The sequence below is a fragment of the Jaculus jaculus genome, chromosome 14 (assembly GCF_020740685.1).
Source record: "Jaculus jaculus isolate mJacJac1 chromosome 14, mJacJac1.mat.Y.cur, whole genome shotgun sequence".
Classification (NCBI taxonomy): Eukaryota; Metazoa; Chordata; class Mammalia; order Rodentia; family Dipodidae; genus Jaculus; species Jaculus jaculus.
Genome location: NC_059115.1, coordinates 57,501,849 through 57,517,242, shown reverse-complemented (window position 1 = coordinate 57,517,242; position 15,394 = coordinate 57,501,849).

Here is a 15,394-nt window from a genome sequence, read left to right as displayed (position 1 = left end):
TAGTGCAATAGTAACATGTCTCTTTTGGGAGTAATCAACTGCTCTCTGATTTGACTTGAGGCCCACTTCACAGAAGGGAGTTCATGCCTGCTACTGAAAACCTAGTCAAAAGCCTATGGTTGGGGAGGGCATAAGCCTTAGTTGGGAAACTACTACTGTTGTCTGGGTAATGCATATATGATGGCCACCAAGCTGCCCTCTAAACACTTAAGTTGATGCTCATATATTAATGCTACTTTCACTTTTGGTTAGAGAAGCTTCTCTTTCAGATATGGATGACCACTGAGATGACTCAAAACTAGCCAGAGTGCTAAGAAGAAGTGACAGTGGAGTTTAGCACTAACTGAGACATCTCTATCACACTCTCCAAGGCTCAGGGACCATGTGGAAGAGGTGGTGGAGAGAATTTTTAAGAGCCAACAAAAAGGGAAGACTGCTTACAATGCCGTTATCCAGACACAAAGTGGCCTTAGTAGTCATGACTTCCTATGGCTCATACTACCTACACAAGGCCTACAAAATAGGAGGAGAAAGATGATGACATCAAAATAGAAGAGAGACTACTTGGAAGAAGAAGGGGAATTTGGGAAAAGGGAAGAACAGAGGGTTGTCAAAGGGGATTATGATCGTGGTATATTCTCTATATTTATGTATGCTTTCAATAAAAGTTTAAAAAATAAATATACAAATGAAGAAGAAAATGTGACCATAACAAGAGAAAAAGGCAGTTAAGGGACACCAACCCTAGTATAACCCAGGTGAAAATGGCAGGCAGGAATTTCAAAACAGCCATTGAACTATGTTTAACAATGTATGGAAAATAAGTGCCCACAAGGAAGACCCATGACTGGGACAATTTTGAAGATGTTCAAAGTGTTCAGAGGTTATAACAAACTTTAATATTCCCTATTTGTGGGCTGGAGACATGGCTTAGTGGTTAAGGTGTTTGCCTGCAAAGCCCAAGGACCCAGGTTTGATTCCCTAGTACCCACATATGCCAGATGCACAAGGTGGCATATGTGTCTGGAGTTTGTTTGCAATGCCTGGAGGCCCTGGTCCACCTATTCTCTTTCCCTCTCTCTCTCTTTCTCTCTCCCTTTTTTTCTTCTCTCTCTCTCAAATAAATAAATAAAAATAAAATACTTTTTAAAAAAGACCTTTTAAAATTTTCCTATTTTAGGGGTTAAGGTGCTTGCCTGGAATGCCTGGAGACCAAGGTTCGATTCCCCAGCACCACATAAGACAGATGCACAAAGTGGTGCATGCATCACGACTTCGTTTGCAGTGGCTTGAGGCCCTGGTGTTCACATTCTCTCTCATCCTTCTCCTTCTCCTCCTCTTCTTCTCTCTCTCTCTCTCTCTCCTTGTAAATAAATAAATGATTTTTTAAAATTTTCTATTTTAGAATCCCATTTAGCTGTTATTTATCAACTTTTTGATAGTATTGAAAACCCTTAATCAAATCAACATTTGGATCAGCTGATTGTGTGACTCAGTTGGACCAGTCTGGATATAAAATGCCCCCAATAGGCTGGTGGGCTTGAATATCTGCTCCCCAGCTGGTGGCCCTGTTTTGGGAAGTTGTGGAATCTTTGGGAAATAGAATAAATGGGCAGATTCGGCCATTGGAAATAGGCCTTGAGGTTAGTAGCCCAGCAGCATCTCTTGCCCTATCTTTGCTTTCTGGTCCCCCCAGATGTGAACAAGTAAGAAAGCTCTGCTTTCTCTGCCACAGCAGACAGCACTCTCAAAGTACAAGGGTAGTCAAATCCTTCTTCCCTCAAGCTGCTTCTCGTGAGGTATTTTGGTCAGAGCAATGAGAAAGATAACTAATGCAGAGGGACTCATCATAATATCAAAAGGAAAAACCATGCTAGCATATAAGAATTTATATCTATTGATCACGTATGTGTAACACATAGTCAATTTTCATCATCATCTTCACCTTACCCATCTGATAGAGGAACAGAAAGAGGATGAAAGGGCTGGAGAGATAGATGGCTTAGCAGTTAAAGCATTTGCCTGAGAAGCCACAGGACCCAGGTTCAACTGCCCAGGACCCACGTAGGCCAGATGCCCATGGTGGCGCATGCATCTGGAGTTCATTTGCAGGAGTGTTCTCTCTAACAAATGAAATGAAATAAAAGTTTAAAAAATGAAAGAGGATGAGAGAACAATAAAAAAGAAATGAGGAAGAGAGTGGAGAAGAGTGAAAAACTGCAAGCACAGCATTTAATCCCTGGGTTATTAGCTCTTTGTTGCTGTAACAAAATAGTTGAGAATAAAACAACTTAAAGAAAGAAAGGTTTATGTTAGCTCATGGTTTGGCTGCTTCAGCCAGTCATTGTTGGCTCCATTGTTTCTGGGCTGGTGGTGAGGCAAAAACATCATGGTGGGAAGAGCTAGGCTACAGAGGGCTAGGGACGAGACATACCTTTCGGGCTGGAGGGATGGCTTAGCAGTTAAGGCATTTGCCTGCAAAGCCTAAGGACCCAGGTTCAATTCCCTACATCCCACGTTAGCCAGATGCACAAGGTGGTGCACGTGTCTGGAGTTCGTTTGCCGTGGCTGGAGACCCTAGCATGCCGATTCTCTCCCTCTCTGTGAAATAAATAACTAAATAAAAATAAAATATTTTTAAAAAGACATACCTTTCAAAGGACATTTACTAATAGTCCATGCAGGCAGGAATTCATCGATAGATTAACCCACTAAAATGAGATCAGTGTGCCCATGGTTTTATCACCTCTCACTGGTCCCACCTCTGAACACTACTGTGTGGCAACCATACATGAGTCAATGGTGAAAACTTCATATCCTTTTTACCTCCTGGTTACTACAATCACTAATAAAAGAAATCTGTAAGGTTTAACTGCTTATTCAGGGATAGAGTTGGAGACATGACTGGAATAAAATCTATTGTACATACAACCTGAAATTTTTGAAACCAAAAGTTTTAACCATTTTCTTTAGGTCATATCAAAACATCATGTCTGCATTCCAAATTAATTCGCACTAAGTGCCATTTGTGGTCAATGCGGTTCTGACTCTCTTGAAAATAAAATTATGTGCCCGCTAATAAAATAAAAGAAGAATGAGAGTGGGAGTGGCAAAAGTTCTATCTTTTAAAAAATATAGCTCACAAGAACAAGCCAAAAAATCCCAGAGGTATTATGGCAGATTTGATAGCATTTTCTCTCAAGTTACTGAGTGAGGACATCTTTTAAAGCTGATTTTGGGCTGAAGAAATTGCTCAGTGGTTAAGGTACTTGCCTACAAAGCCAAAGGACCCAGGTTCAATTCATCAGGACCCCCTAAGCCAGATGCACAAGTGTGCATCATGTGTCTGGAGTTTGTTGGCAGTGACTGGAGGCCCTGGAGTGCCCATTTTCTCTCTATCTGCCTTTCTCTCTCTCCCAAATAAATAAATTAATTAAAATATTTTTTTAAAGCTGATTTTAATGACCATTATTCCAAGTATTCATCTCAATCTGCTTACCTGAGTTGGGGGTCTAGCTATAAATTTGCCTGGTAGTCCACAATTGGAAATAAAAAAGTCTCAAACAAATAGTCTGTGATCACAATTTTGAGAAACACCATTTAATCACATTTTCCCCCCTTAAGACCTTCCAGAACCTTCAACATGGGAATGTGCATGGGTGTCAGGGTCAAGGCCTTCTGATCACAGTAGAACAGGGGCTCAGGATATGGTGAGTGCGGGCTCAGGTTTCTCAAGAGGAGAAAAACCATCTATTTTGTTCAACAAATACTAAGTGGGCATCTGCTACATTCTAATCTAGGATCTTTTAAGTTTCTGCCAGGTGAGGTTTATCGTCAAGTCAGGGAAACAGGCAAACAAATTAATATATTTCATGAAATGTAGCTATAGACAGTGAGGAATGCTACAAAAAGAAGAAACAATAGGGAATCATGAAGCCAGGTGGAAGATGCCTAAATAGAGTGGTTAGGAAAGGCCTTGGAGGAAATTATCTGCCACCTAAGATCTGAACAATCAAGTGATGGCTGTGAGGAACCAGAGGAAGAGGGTTAAGGGAGAGGAAACACGTTGCAAGGCAGGAAATTGCTCTGTGTATGTCAAAGCTCCTGAGAGGGGACCAGGTGGCCAGAGCAGGAAGAGTGGTCACCCTGAAAATGGAATGCATTCAAGAAGTGGTTATGGCGAGTCACAAAGGCTGGCACATGCATACCGCCGCAAAAATACAGAGCCTTCCTCTGGTGGCCCAGCGAAATAGTGCAACCACTTCAAAAAATAGTTGGATGTTTTGGTATAAACCTAGGTGTACACCTGTGATAGCAGCCAGCCACTCTGCACCTCAGGTATTTGCCAAAGAGCAATTAAAAAGCACAGGCCTGCATAAGGAATTTATGCAAACATTCTTGCCAGCTTTACTTTTATTACCCCAAGACTGAAAGCAATCCAAAATGTTCATCATCTGGTTAATAAATATAAAAATATCGAAGGGAGGTATAGCTGTGGAATGGAATAACACTGAGCCATAAAAGGAATAAGGTAATACACACATACAAAAAACAAAGATATGGGGGTAAAAGATGGGCTGGAGAGATGGCTTAATGGTAAAGATGCTTTGCTTACCTGTGAAGCCTAAGGACCCGGTTTTGATCACATGTGTCTGAAGTTAATTTGCAGTGGCTAGAGGCCCTGGTATGCCCATTATTTCTTTCTCTTTTTTTTCTTTTTTGGTTTTTTGAGGGAGGGTTTCACTCCAGCTCAGGCTTTCCTGGAACTCACTATGTAGTCTCAGGGTGGCCTCCAATTCACAGCGATCCTCCTACCTCTGCCTCCCAAGTGCTGGGATTAAAGGCATGTGCCACCACACCTGGCTCTCTTTCTCTTTCTCTCTTTCCCTTTCTCTGTGTCTCAAATAAAAATAAATAAATAAAATTAAAAAAAACAAATATATGTATAAAAATATAGTTGTAGGGGCTGGAGAGATGGCCTAGAGGTTAAGCACTTGCCTGTGAAGCCTAAAGATCCTGGTTTGAGGCTGGGTTCCCCAGGACCCACATTAGCCAGATGCACAAGGGGGTACACGTATCTGGAGTTCATTTGCAGTGGATGAAGACCCTGGCACACCCATTCTCTCTCTCTCTCTTCTTCTCTCTACCTACCTCTTTCTCTCTTTGTCTGTTGTTCTCAAGTAAATAAAAATAAACAAAAAATTTAAAAATATATAGTTGTATACATAGAAACTCATAAAAATCTACAAATTAATAAATGAATTTAGCAGGGTTGCATCAGACAAAAAAGTCATTTGTATTTCATATATTACCAAGAAATATGGGAAATAATTTTTTAAATTATTCAAAAGTTATCATTCAATATAATAATTATTAATAAATTTGAAAATTCCCTAGAAACATAGAATACTTTGGATCAATTTAATGAAACATGTACAATACCAGTGCACACAGAAATGTAGAAAATATTATGGAAAAAAATTAAAGAAGTCTCAAATAAGCGAGATGTTATGCCATGCCTCACGTTGGAAGATTCAATATTGTGAAGATGTAAATTTTCTTCAAAAGAACTATAACTTCAATGTAATTCCAAGGCATGTGCACTTCCCCATGTGTATGTGTTAAAACTGATTGCTGTTTGTTTGTTTGTTTGTATGGGAATTTAAAGAACCTAGACAAGCTAGAACAATTTGGAAAAAGAACAGTTAAAGGATTTGCCCCGATCACATTAAGGTGTACAATACAGCTAAAGAAATCAAGACTGCCTGGTACTGGGGAGCAACAATCATTCAGACTAATGGAGACTCCAGAAATAAGTTACACTGAATGGCAAGTTATAGAAAAGTGCTGTGGCAATTTAATGGGGGAAAAATAATCTATTCAGCAAATGATTTTGAAACATTTGGATATCACCAGCACCCCCCCTCCACCCCGCAAAAAATACATCTTGATTCTTACCTGATGTGGTACACAAAAATTAACTTAAAATAGATGATAGATTTAAATAGAAAAATATACCAAGGCTATAATTTGAATGTGGCTTGCTCCTTAAGAATTTCTGTGTTTAAGCATAGGGCCTTAGCATGAGCATGTTTAGGTAACATGGACCTTTAAAAGGTGAATCCTAGTGAGAGATCCTAAGGTCAGTCAGTTGCATGTGTGCCCTTTGGAAGGATTTTGGGAGCTGATCTCCTCTTGCTTCCTGTATGAAGATATAAGTGTTGGGGCTGGCTTAGTGGTTAAGGTGTTTACTTTCAGGCCTGACAGCCCAGGTTTGAATCCCCAGTACCCGTGTAAAGCCAGATGTACAAAGTGGCACATGCATCTGGAGTTTGTTTGCAGTGGCAAGAAGCCCTGACATGTCCATTCTCTCTCTCTCTCCTTGAAAATAATAATAAATACATTTTTTTAAAGATATGCGTCTCCCTCCCTCCTGGCCACTACTGTCCATTATTTGCCATGGGCCCTCGTCAGAGCCTGTGACGTGCTGTGACCCTGCGCTAACATGGGATTCATTAAGTTGGGTGAACGCCATGCTACATTTTCTTAGATCCCAGTTCCAATTTTCTACACTGCACTGAAGGCAGGAAGATTTTTTAATTTTTTTTCTTATTTTTATGGAATAAGCTTGATTTGTAAAGGCCCAGGCTCCTACCCTGGCTCCATTATGCACTAGCTGAAAGCTGTGGGTGCCTCGTGTCCCCTCTTTCTTTCACTGTGTAATGAACGGAACCCTCACCTGCCTGCTGCGAGGATATCCCATTTGAAAGTGCTCTGTAGACTCTGTAGTCCCGAACAGTTGCAAAACCATTTGCAAGAAGCCTTGGTAGAAGCACCATTCGACCTGCGACTTCTTTGTTTAGTCTGTAGTTTAAAGGACCTTTGGGCCGGGTGCACGCCTTTCTCGAAAAAGCAAAACCAAATAATTAAATAAAATACCAAAGAAAAAAAGAACTTGAACTCTGAAGGATAAAATAAGAAAACTAACATGAAGGAATTAGACCTATGACATGGTCTACAAGGAACTCCATTGTATCAACGTCATCAACAGCAAGATATCAGTATCCACATAGATTTAAGATTCTCCCTTAGGGTCCAACAATCTAAGCTAGCTCAAGTCCCTTACATAAAATGGTACGCCATTTGCCTATAACCCATACAAGCCTCCAGCACACTTTAAGGCATCTCTAGATTACATAAAATCCCTAATAAAATGCAAATGTAGTACATCATCGTTTTACTATATTGTTTAGGACATGGTGCCCAAGATAAAAAAAAAAAAATCTATGTATGTTCAATATAGATGTGCTTTTTTCCTACTATGATTGTCCCGTGGCTGGTTGACTCCTTAGGTATGGAACCTACAGACACAAAAGGCCTTCACTACATAAACCAGAGTGAAGTGGCAGAAGATGTCTGTGGACAAAGAGAATTTTGCTCATGTCTGGGAACAGGAGGCCAGGCTAATGCCAGTGTCTTCCTGGTCCCCAACTCCCTAATTTCAGTCTTCTAGAAGTGTGGGCCCATGGGCTTCCCACAGAAGTAGCTATGTCCTCAGCAAAGAGACAGCTCCTTTTTTTTCCCTTTTAATTTTTATTAGCATTTTCCATGATTATAAAAAAAATCCCATCGTAATTCCCTCCCTCCCCCCCCCACACTTTCCCCTTTGAAATTCCATTCTCCATCATATTACCTCCCCATCTCAATCATTGTACTTACATATATACAATACCAACCTATTAAGTATCCTCCTCCCTTCCTTTCTTTTCCCTTTATATCTCCTTTTTAACTTACTGGCCTCTGCTACTAAGTATTTTCCTTCTCACGCAGAAGCCCAATCATCTGTAGCTAGGATCCACATGTGAGAGAGAACATGTGGCGCTTGGCTTTCTGAGCCTGGGTTACCTCACTTAGTATAATCCTTTCCAGGTCCATCCATTTTTCTGCAAATTTCATAACTTCATTTTTCTTTACCGCTGAGTAGAAGTCCATTGTATAAATGTGCCACATCTTCATTATCCACTCATCAGTTGAGGGACATCTAGGCTGGTTCCATTTCCCAGCTATTATAAATTGAGCAGCAATAAACATGGTTGAGCACATATTTCTAAGGAAATGAGATGTTCCTTTGGATATATGCCTAGGAGTGCTATAGCTGGGTCATATGGTAGATCAATCTTTAGCTGTTTTAGGAACCTCCACACCGATTTCCACAATGGCTGGACCAGATTGCATTCCCACCAGCAGTGTAGAAGGGTTCCTCTTTTTCCACATCCCTGCCAACATTTATGATTATTTGTTTTCATGATGGTGGCCAATCGAGACAGCTCCTTTTTAAGGCCATGGAACTCACGGTCTATAGCAAACCTGGTTTCCAGTTCTGTGGGCAAATAATTGTAATTAAATAGGAAAATTTCAACATTATTTCATCTGTATTTTTATTTATGTCTTTCTCACCAGGCCGAACATCAAAAGGAAAGAGATTAAAAGGAAAGTGAAAAATCTCTAATGCTTTTCCTAATCCTGAGAATGACATGAAGAATTCCAGCAGTCATGCATTTAAAGCTAGTTTGGTAGTGGGAAAAGTGAGGTCTCTCCAACATGCACGGGGTTGTAGGGAAGTGGTAGACATTTAGGTTGGGGCCTTTTAATTAGTGGCTTCTCTGTTTCGATTGAAATCCTGGGATATTTTTAGGCTAGTGGTTATTATCATGAACAAATGAAAACATCAAGGCATCTTTCAAAGCCAACTGGGAAAATGTAAATGATTTAAAAATTTTGAATTTATTATAGCAATATAGGCCACACTCAGTGTGAATGTCATGACCGATCCCATATGTAAGGAGTGTAATTGGTTCACCCACATGTGTTTTTGTCTTCTGGGTGGGGGGCCTATTTATATACTCGTCTTAGTTTGGGCTATCTCAGAAGAGGCAAGGGTTGAAAGCTTTGTGGGAGGAGTGGAAAGCTGCCAAGGCAGTGGGGAAGTGGAATACGAAAGTAAGAGGTTCCTGGTAGAGAACTCGCCCAGCATGCGCAAGGCTCCGGGTTCAATCCCCAGTATCAGCACAAAAGAAGGAGGGAAGGAAGATGGATAAGGAAGATGACAGAAGGCACACTACCAACCTAGCTATCCTGGTGTGATACAGCAAAATTCCACTGGGAACTCTTTAGGGTCCCACATACACCACCTGCCTCAGAGCCACTCACGAAGCAGTGAGAGAACTCGGACATTTCCACCCCCGTCGCTCGCTGGCACGCATCTCAGATAAACACAGAAGAAGGAAAACAGTCCAGGCTGCAAGGGATGAAACAGACAATTCCAGAAACAGAAGGGGCAGGCCTTTCCTAGGGATCATCCACCCTGTTTTGCATAGATCGCCAGGAAATAGAGGAGGAAGTAAAAGAACAAGGAATCCTCTATAGGAAAGGCAGAAGGATTTTTTTTTTTAATTTTGTGTTTATTTATTTGAGAGAGAGAGAAGCAAAGAGGCAAATAGAGAGAGAGAATGGGAGCTCCAGGGCTTCTAGCCACTGCAAATAAACTCCAGAAGTATGTGCCACCTTGTGCATCTGGCTTACGTGGGTCCTGGGGAATAAAACCTGGGTCCTTCGGCTTTGCAGACAAGCGCCTTAATGGCTAAGCCATTTCTCCAGCCCCAGAAAGGTATAATTTTGAGGAGACATAGGAAAAGAAAATAAAGATCTGGATAATAAAGGAGAATTCAATATAATATTCTTCCCAAAATCAGGGGTAAAAAAACCCCAAAAAACAAAAAAAGTCTTTTCGTTGTAGATTAAAATGGGAATTGATGGAGTGGCACCAATTAATGCGGGGGGGGGTGTTGAATTTCTCACTCGCAGTCAGCTAGCCCAGAGCCTTTCCTCATCTCATATCTTGTGGAACCTCTCACCTTCCCTCCCGTGGCTCCTTTCCCTCTGCCCTAGGGTGGACTCCTTAGCCAATCTCATCTGAAATTTGTCTGTCTGCACTCAGTTGGAGTTTATTTACACATTAACTCAACATCTTCTCCCATCCAAATTATTCTCTGATGGCTGCATATCTCCAATTTCTCTCAAGTCAGGAAGTTTACCCAAGAGAGGGAGAACCTTTGTTTTTTTTTTTTTGTTTTTTTTTTTTTTTTGTGATAGCCATGCCACTAGAATAGTATTAGGAAGAAAGTCAATGAGAGCTGCATTAAGGGCAGTGACAAAAGAAGGCAGGCGTGTGCTTTGATGAAGCCCATGGAGAATAGGGCTTCAGAGTGTGGGTCGCATTCGGGCCTAAGCTCTAAAGTTTCCTTATTTATAAAGAGGGGGAATAAGATATGTCCTTGGAGATTTATGGTCAGGATCGGATAAATTAATATAATATACATCGGCTGCCTAGCACACAGCAGGCATGAGGCTCTATGTTTATCTTCTTCTCCTTCCTAATAGAAACCAATGTGTTTAATATTCAGACACCAAGTTAAGCATTAGGGTCGCAGCGCAGTCTGGAGTTCAGAAGAAACTTGGCATTCTCGTTGCCTTGGATTTTGAGTATTCATAGTGATATCTCCGTGTACATTCACATTCATGCCTTACCCCAGAACAAAAATCCTATCTCTATGTAAATTGTTCTGAGAGAGAAATATTTATTCTAATTCCTCCTTGATGTTGGAGGGTTATCAAAACATGCTCACATCATATCAGGGCCTGTGTGGAAATGCAAGAAGAATTCGAGTTTGGTCAAGCAGAGGAAACATGTCCTTTGGAGCATTAAGTTTACTGGGATTTAAAAATTACCAAGTTAGGAGGGGTCAGGGGGATTCTGCAAAAATTCAAATTTCACCCAATGCCCTTCTCTAGTCTATTTCTCTTCTTCTTACCTTCCCTCTCCATTCCAATCTTCACATCCTTTCTCCTTTCATTTTTTTCTTTCTTGTTTAATTTTAATTTATTTATTTGCAAGCAGTGAGAGAGAGAGAGAAGACAGACAGACAGAAAGAGAATGGGCATGCCAGGGCCTCTAGCCACTGCAAATGAACTCCAGACCCATTCACCCCTTGTACATTTTTCTTATGTGGGTCCTGGGGAATCGGACCTGGATCCTTTGGCTTCACAGGCAAGTGCTTTAACAGCTAAGCCATCTCTCCAGCCCTCTTTTTAAAAATATTTAATTTAATTAATTTATTTGACAGAGAGAGAGAATGGGCATGTCAGGGCCTCCAGCCACTGCAAACGAACTCCAGTTGCATGCTTCCTCGTGTGCATCTGGCTAACATGGGTCCTAGGAAATCAAGCCTGGGTCCTTTGGTTTTGCAGGCAAACACCTTAACCATTAAGCCATCCCTCCAGCCCCTCTTTTTTTTTTTATTTAATTGAGACAAATGTCATTATTTAGTCCAAGCTGGCCTTGAATTCATATTCCTTTTGACCCAGCCTCCAAGTGCTGAGATTACAGGTATGGGCCCCCACCTTTTATCCTTGAATTGCTATTTATAGTCCTGCCAGTTTCATTGCCAGAAATGTCTGATTTGCTTTGATTTCCTCTTTCTGGATCCAACTGCTATGTGCTTGGTCTGCCTTCAGTAAAGACAATAGGCCATTTACACCACTACAAGGCTCCAGCAATGCTGAGGGACTCTACAGGACTACCAGCAATGGCAGTAAGAGAATCAGCCTTGAGGTAATATGTCATTTCACCAAGTTGTGGACAGTCAAGTGGCTGTGGAGTTGCATGTGACAGCCAGGAGCCACTAGAGTGAATCAGAGCTAACACACATTCTGATTCAACCACTGGCTGATCATGTGAGAGAGGCAGAGACAAAGAAGGACAGAAAGAGAGAGAGACAGCCATAAGGATGTACTATGCAATAGCCAGGATGAGTTCTCTTCTGTGTGTTTACCGTGGCATCAGGCTATGACTGCAAAGCCAAAGGACTCAGGTTCGATTCCCCAGGACCCGTGTAAGCCAGATGCACAAGGGGACACATGGAGTTCATTTGCAGAGGCTGTAGGCTCTGATGCTTCCATTCTGTCTGTCTGTCTGTCTCCCTCTCTCTCTCTCTCTCTCTCTCTCTCTCTCTGCCTCTTTCTCTCTCAAATAAATAAATCAAAATTAAAAATATTTTAAAGAAAAAAGAAAAAGGATTGGAGATGGAGGAGGTTGGACCTAGTGAGGGATCCTTAGGTCACTGAGGGCGTGCCCTGAGGGGGGCTGTGGGAGCCCAACCAGTCCTTTGGCCCTTTGGTGATGAGGTCAGCAGAGTGCACCAACGTCAGACTCACTGCAGGCTCAGAACACTGAGGCCACTGTGGGAAGGCATCTTTTGTGAGCCAGGCTAAACCCTCGGCTCTGCATGATGAGCTCAAGCAAGAGACAGACAGACACCAGGGAATGAGGAGGCAGGAATAGGAGCTGAGGCTGTGTGTCGGTGGGGTGGGGGGGCAACAGCTGGCAAAGTTCCTTGGCAGAATCCTGAGGTTTTAGTTCACTCAGAAAAAAATTCACCACACGGAAGTGAGGTAAGGGGGAGCACTGGGGAGAGGGAGGGCATCCTGAATGACATTTCTTGCAGGCCCGAGCCCCTTCAGTCACCTGAGGAGCCTGTCACACCCCACAACCCGCGCCACGTTGTTATTCCTCTGGCCTGGCCAGGCTGAGCCCCAGGAGTCCAGGCCAAATCCAGAGGATTTCCCTTTCAAGTCTGCAGAATGCAAGGACTGTCACGTTGGACCCTGTTGTTTTCTCCAGGCCAGAGGACCCGCCCAAGGACAGCCTGGACAAGGGGCATGTCCACTCCATCTGCCGGCTTTGATTCCGGGCGGCAACCCCCAGTGGGCTGCGAGGACCCCCACGGGGCTGCTCCGTGCAGACAGCTCTCTGTCCCCTGCCTGCAGAGCCAGGGCTGGGCTTCTTCCTGCTGGCCAGGCCCCTCAAGCATATGACAAGTCACCTCAGGAGCTTGTCCTGTCAGCCACTGGGTGGTGAGGCTGCAGCTTCTCAGTCCCTCCTGTTAGGCTTCGTGGAAGAGATTTCCAGCCAGGCCCCCCCAAATTGCAGTGAGCTCCCTGCCGCCTGGGCTGCTGCTGAGGGTGGGGAGAATGGACGCTTGCGCTGAGCCATGGAGGAGACTCAGGCCTTGACTCTGACCTCCTGGGAAAGCTCTAAACCATGCGCCACATCACAGCTTGAATAAGAGCCAGAGGTCTGGCCGCCCTGTGACGACAGGGTGGGAAGAGGAAGCAAAGGATCGTGGGCTGTAACTCATCAAGCAGAAACAATGAGAGCAGAACTCTGAACTGGCCCCCCAAAATCCTAAACGCTATTGAAGTCGCTTCTCACCTGAAAGGCCTCTGCAGTCCCACTTCCTGGGTGGTCATCCAGGCCAGGTGAGCGGCCTGTTCGACCTTGGGCTGACTTTGAGTGAGACCACTGCAAAGCTTTGATTTGAAATGTTATTGAACAATGTGACATGTATTCATAAATATAAGTACACAGATCATAATGGCTCCATTCGTTTTCACAGATGAACACCCCTGTAACCTGCCTCCAAACCCAGAGACATAACACAGAGGCCCCCACAAGCCTCTTCTCTCCCATCTTTGTTCTATTATTATTATTATTATTATTATTTTGAGAGAGAGAAAGAGAGAGATTGAGAATGGGTTCGCCAGGGCCTCTAACCACTGCAAACAAACATGCAGTATAGAGTTCATCCGCAGTGGTGGAAGGTCCTGCCACACCCATTCTCTCTCTCTCTCTCTCTCTCTCTCTCTGTCTCTCTCAGAGAGAGCTCTGTCTTTTTTCTCTCTCTTTCCCTCTCTCAACTACATAAAATATAAATAAATAAAATATTTTTTAAAGTTCTTGAAAACCAGGCGAAGAAGAAAGTGTTGATGTTTCGAACATACTGGGTCATTTATTCTTCATGCTACCAGGCCAACCCTGATCCTTTTTACATGAGCTGTAAAAGGTTCAAAGCAGTTTCAGAACAGGACAAAGGATCAGGTTTCTAGTATCTCAAGAAAATGGACAGAATGAGATTTTCTAACCACATTTACTTACCTGGCACCTTGGGAAATTTAAAATTCTCCCACCGAATTATTATTTGATTTGGCTTGATACCATGTCAGGTGTTTTCTAGATAGTGTTACCATCAGCAGCACTATTCCCATTGTTTTTTTAAAATAATCTAAAAATATTTGTTTTATTCATTACTGGAGGTCAATTTTTAATTTGAGTTGACTTTTCCCTAAAATTTAGTGCACTGAACATCTTGGCTCATTGGCCCCCCTGCAATTCAACTGGTTTGAGCTCATGGAATGCAAACTAATTTTAAAATAAGCAAGGGACTTGAAAGGCAAGCTTTTGCTGCCAAAAAGAGAAGGGGGGTGGTGGGGAAACAGAGAAAGAACGCACTGCATCAATAGCCAACTGCTATTTCTCCGACATCTGGGTCTCCTTATTCTCTAGAAAACTGCGAACCTGAAATGCCACCCCCACACCCCAAAGACCTCGGGAGTGAGCAGTGGAAGCCCTGAAGGTTACAGAAGACAGGAGGCCACTCGCTCGCTCTTCCTCCAGACAACAGCACCCTGGGGGGAGAAGGACCTCCCAAGGCCACAGAAGCCAGCCAGTAACCCTGCCAAGCCCCAAAACTGAGCATGAGGGATGGAAGAACAAGAAAAAGTGCTGACAACAATGAGATGAAAGTTAAAAGGGAAACCATGGGCTGGAGAGATGACTCAGTAGCAAAGCAAAGCAGGACCCAGGTTCGATTCCACAGGACCCATGTGAAGCCCGATGCACAAGGTGGCACATGTGTCTAGAGTTTGTTAGCAGTGGCTGGAGGTCCTGACATGCTCATTCTCTCTCTCTCTCTTTCTTTCTCTTTTTTTTCCTGTCTTCTCCTTGCAATGAAATAAATAATTAAAAGAGAGAGAGGAGGCTGGAGAGATGGCTTAGAGGTTGAGGCACATGCCTGCGAAGCCTAAGGACCCACGTTCGATTTTCCAGGTCCCATGTGTTAGCCAGATGCACATGGTGGTACATGCGTCTGGAGCTCATTTGCAGTGGCTGGAGGCCCTGGAATGCCCATTCTCACTCTCCCTCTCTCTCTGTCTCTAATAAATAAATTAAAATAAAATCTTAAAAGAGAGAGAGAGAGAGAAACCACCGGGCATGGTGGCACACGCCTTTAATCCCAGCACTTGGGAGGCAGAGGTAGGAGGATCACCATGAGTTCGGGGTCACCTTGAGACTACATAGTGAATTTCAGGTCAGCGTGGGCTAAAGCAAGACCCTACCTCGAAAAACCAAAAGAGGGCTGGAGAGATGGCTTAGCGGTTAAGCGCTTGCCTGTGAAGCCTAAGGACCCCGGTTCGAGGCTCGATTCCTCAGGACCCA